At 36.2% G+C, this 4,807-nt stretch overlaps 1 pseudogene; it reads right to left on the bottom strand.

Moving 5' to 3' along the window:
- Nucleotides 1–3,193: 3,193 nt before the first annotated feature.
- LOC125147117 (MICOS complex subunit MIC10-like) lies at nucleotides 3,194–3,431 on the bottom strand (annotated as a pseudogene).
- Between the last annotated feature and the right edge of the window lie 1,376 nt (nucleotides 3,432–4,807).

Below are 4,807 nucleotides of genomic sequence, written 5' to 3' on the forward strand. Positions count from 1 at the left end.
ACTATAAAACTAGGACTTCAAGGGACTTGGTGCAAAAATGTAAGGGTAGTGAAGCATTTTTGGTATTTCTAGTGCCCTTCATAAACATTCTGCAATTCAAAAAGTATAAGCTTTGCTTCAAGATGGCCCATCCAAAAACAGTCAAATAGCATAAATAAGACAGCATGTGACTTTGTTAAGAGCTACCCTTTTGCCCTAGAACCAGTAATCCAAAGGTAAAGGGAAGTGGAGGAGGGTGTCATATAACCACAAATCTTTCAAAAAACTTATCTGTCTCTATAAAGTCAATAAAGTGGCAAAAAGTGGGAAATACAATTTGGATCTGAGATACTTAGGGTACCCTGTGAAATTTATGCTTCTTTCCTTAAGATAGAAGAGAGATTGTTTTTTTCTAAGGAATGGAAATATCCTTGGGATCTCTTGCCTAAGAGATTGTGCTATTTTTCTAAGAAAATTTAAAGATATGGAAAAACAAGAAGAATAATATAACAAATACCTAATCTCCCACAACCCAGAATTAATGGTGGTTAATTGCTTACAGACATAGGTAATCTATATATAGTTCAAATTTTTTATTCACTCTAGAGTATTTCATAACATGATTGTCAACCTAACAAGTTTTGTCTGTTCCCTTTGTAATAGAGATTTAGGTGGTCAGATTTATAGTATCGCAAACAATAGATTGATTGCTGTCATATGTTTTGTGGTACATACACTAAGAATTTTTTTCTAGTTCGTCCATCTAGATGTGGACTGCTGGATCACAAAGTTTGCATAGCTACTATCAACTGCTTTCCGAAGTTATGCCAACTTATGTTCTTACCAGTAATATATAATTATTCCATTTTCCCAAAAGTTTGCAAACAATCAACATTGTAAAACTTTTTAATATATGCCTATTTGATGAAGGAAAAATGGCACTGTGATGTTCCTTTTATTTTACAAAACTAAAGTTGAACATCTTTTTGCATATTTATAACCCAATTCAGATTTCTTCTTCTATGAATTTTATTACCTGTGACTGTTCTATTTTTTTCTTCTTGAATTGTGGGAGATCTTTATATATTTTGCATATGAATCCTTTGTTTGGGTAGTATTTGTAGAATATAGGCTTTGACTCAATCTGTTTGAATTCTGGTTTATCACTAAGCAGTAAGTTACTTATCTGTTCTGTGCTTCAGTTTTCTTATCTGTAAACTAGAGAGGATGGTAGTTCCTCTCTCATGGTGCTATCTGGAGGGTTGAATTTAATAGCTAGAAAAAGGATTTAGAGTGCTCAATAACTTGTCAGAATGTGGAGGAGAGTAAACATGAGAAAAACACAAGAGCTCACATTCTTTTTTTTTTTAAGTTTTTGTTTATTTATTTTGAGAGAGGGAGAGAGCGTGCACACACATGTGGAGAATGGGCAGAGAGAGACAGAGGCAGAGAATCTCAAGCAGGCCTCGATCTCATTAACTGTGAGATCATGACATGAGCCGAAATCAGGAGTTGGACCCTTAACCGACTGAGCCACCCAGCCCTCCCCCCCACCCCACAAAGAGTTCACATTCTTTTCAGTTCTTTCACAGCAGCAGAAACAAATCAGCCATTAGTAGGTCCATAAATTATCTTGGTTCACATTTTATGATATTGTTGCTGGTTTCTTAATTTTTCACATGCCTCTTCTTTTCCTATTCCCATTTTGTGTGCCATTCAAGCTTCTACACGTGTGCAAACTTAACACAAATAGAATATGCTTATGAGAATTTATGAGATGATCTTTCCTTTGGCTCCCAAAGCTTCTTGAAAATTCCTTGCTCACAGTACTATAATATTTTCTACGCCTCTGCTCAACCCAGTAAGGAGGTTAAGACTGTAGACTGGCCCATTCATCTTAATATCCCCAGTGGCTAGGATCATCACTGCCATTTGGGAGGGATTCTCTAAGTGTTAAATGACTGCCTGACAGAAGGTGTTTCTAACTGGAGGAAAAATAATGATTTAAAATTCTGGTCCAGCCAATCAGTAAGTAAAAGGGCAGTAGCTTTACTGAAGGTTAATTTTGGAATCATTGATTAAATAGATTTTGCATTAATTGTTAAGGGTTTCTTGGGAAATCTAGCACACATATATTATGTGTACCCAGCACCTATGCACTAATGCATCCTGCGCACACACACACACACACACACACACACACACACACACACACACTATATTATAGAAATATCAGCAAGATCTTGGGGGGAAGTATAGCTGGCTGTAGCTCTTCCTGGAGCTCATCTTACTGTTTACTTAAAAGGAAACAATTCATTCTTTTTGAGCTTCAGCAGAGAACTCTGCTAAACTGAGCTCCTGGGCTGGTAACACATCAGAGAGAAAGGAAGGTGTCATTTGGCAATTTGGCTGCTGCTGATGACACAGTGATCTTTCAGAAAAAAAAATTAGCTTCAGGGAAGGCTGCCTATTAGAGCAAAAGGATAGCAAGTTAAGAGAATTGGTTGCTAGATTTTCTTTGCAGGAAAGCAAGCTTTTTTTTCTTGCTGAGTATGAAAAAATGCAACCTATTTATTCTGAGTGAGATAATACTAAGAAAGGAGAGGCTGAAAACCAAATATACAAATCTTGAGAATCAGGTCATTGGGGGAAGGAATCATGCCCTTTGTATGTACACTGAGGACCTGACCCAGTGCCTAGCACCAATAGTCCCTTGGTAAATATTTGTTAAATAAGTGTATGAATGAATGAATGTCTCCTAGTTTTAGAAGTATCCCCTTATCCTTCTCCTCCAAACTCTTTAATTATTATAAAAATATAATATTCCATGTTTTCAAAATTACAAAAAAAATAAAGAGAATAAAAGAAAACACATTCATAATGGACTCATAAAGATAAAATTAGATGTTGACTATTTTCCTGCATCATTTGTACGCATGCACATGTGTCGGTATTTGGGGTTTCTTTTGTGGGGGGAGCTGCCTATTTTTAATATATTTCTTTCAAGACCACCTCCTTGAAATTTCTAGGGGCAAAATACAAAACAAGAAACAGACTTCCTTTCAAATACATAAACAGCATGCTAGAGTTTTTGAAAGCATTACTGATTACAGTGTTACAGAAAAATGTTTGCTTACTCCGGGACACTTCAGGATTCCTGAAGAATAAACGTGATTTCTCTTTTCCTCCCGCTGGGTTGTTCTCAGGTGTTAAGTCACTGCTCCCGCTTTCTGACAGATTTTCCATGTAGAAGATGGGGAGCCTGGAAATCATGCTGACAGTTGGAGTGAGGCCATTCTCCATTCCATGCCAGAACCAAAGGCTATTGGCCACATTCTTCTTTTAAAGCAGGGAAGTGAGAAAACAAGGCCTAATCCAAAACCAATACCTGTCTTCATGACCACGTCTGCCACACACTGGTCCCACTTCCTGCCGAGCTCAGAATCTGACATGTTCCCCGTATGTGTGGCCGTTTGTACGTATATGTGCACAGATGCACACAAATGTGTGGTCATGGTATATAAACAGTTTTCATTCTAATTTTTATTTGCCTTGTGAATATTTTTGAATGTTATTAGTTTATTTAAGAATATGATTTATAATTGCTGGATAATTAAACTTTTAAAATAGCACCTATTTTAATAACATGAATTGCAGTTAATAAGGTTACTAAAGTCAAAGGATATCAATATATAACTACTTTGGTATACTTTTTCAAAATTATTTTCCAGGAAGGATTTTAATGTTATTGCTTATAACCCTTACTAACTGAGTCTTATAACTTTTTAATATTTTTTCAAATTCAGAATCAGGAAAATATTGTTTCATTTTTTTAATGTTTATTTATTTTTTGAGAGACAGAGAGAGAGAGAGAGAGAGAGAGAGAGACCGAGCATGAGTGGGGGAGGGTCAGAGACAGAGAAGGAGACACAGAATCCAAAGCAGTCTCCAGATTCTGAGCTGTCAGCACAGAGCCAATGCAGGGCTCGAACCATGAGATCATGACCTGAGCCAGAGTCAGCTGCTTAACCAGCTGAGCCACCCAGGCACCCCAATATTGTTTCATTTTAACCAACATTTTTTTCATAACTAAAAGATCAAAATTTTTTCATCTTTTTTGTTGCTTATGTCTCTTTTAGTGAATTATCTGTCCATGTCCTTCATTCATGAGTATCTATTTATCTAGCAATGTATTTCTTCTTGATTTAATAGTAATTTCATTGTGCTTATTTATTTTTTATGTTTTTATTAAAATTCCAGTTTAGCATTTTGTGTAATATTGGTTTCACTAATATTAGAATAGAGTTTAGTGATTCATCACTTACATACAACACCCAGTGCTCATCACAAGTGCCCTCCTTAGTCCCCATCACCTATTTTACCCATCCCTCTGCTGTCTCCCCTCTGGTAACCATCAGTTTGTTCTCTATAGTTAAGAGTCTGTTTCCTGGTTTTCCTCTCTCTTTTTCCCCCCTATGTTTGTTTGTTTTTTAAATTCCACATATGAGTGAAATCATATGGTATTTGCCTTTCTCTGCCTGACTTGTTTCACTTAGCATAATACTCTCTAGCTCCATCCACATCGCTGTAAATGGGAAGATTTCATTCTTTTTGATGGCTGAGTAGTCTTCCATTATATATAAACCACATCTTCTTTATGCATTCATCAGTTGATGGACACTTGGACTCTTTACATGATTTGGCTATTGTAGATAGTGCTGCTATAAACATTGGGGTGCATGTTTACCTCAAATTAGTATTTTTGTATTCTTGGAGTAAATACCTAATAGTGCAATTGCTGGGTTATAAGGTTTTTAACGTTTTGAAG

This window comes from Prionailurus viverrinus, chromosome D1, assembly GCF_022837055.1.
Source record: "Prionailurus viverrinus isolate Anna chromosome D1, UM_Priviv_1.0, whole genome shotgun sequence".
Classification (NCBI taxonomy): Eukaryota; Metazoa; Chordata; class Mammalia; order Carnivora; family Felidae; genus Prionailurus; species Prionailurus viverrinus.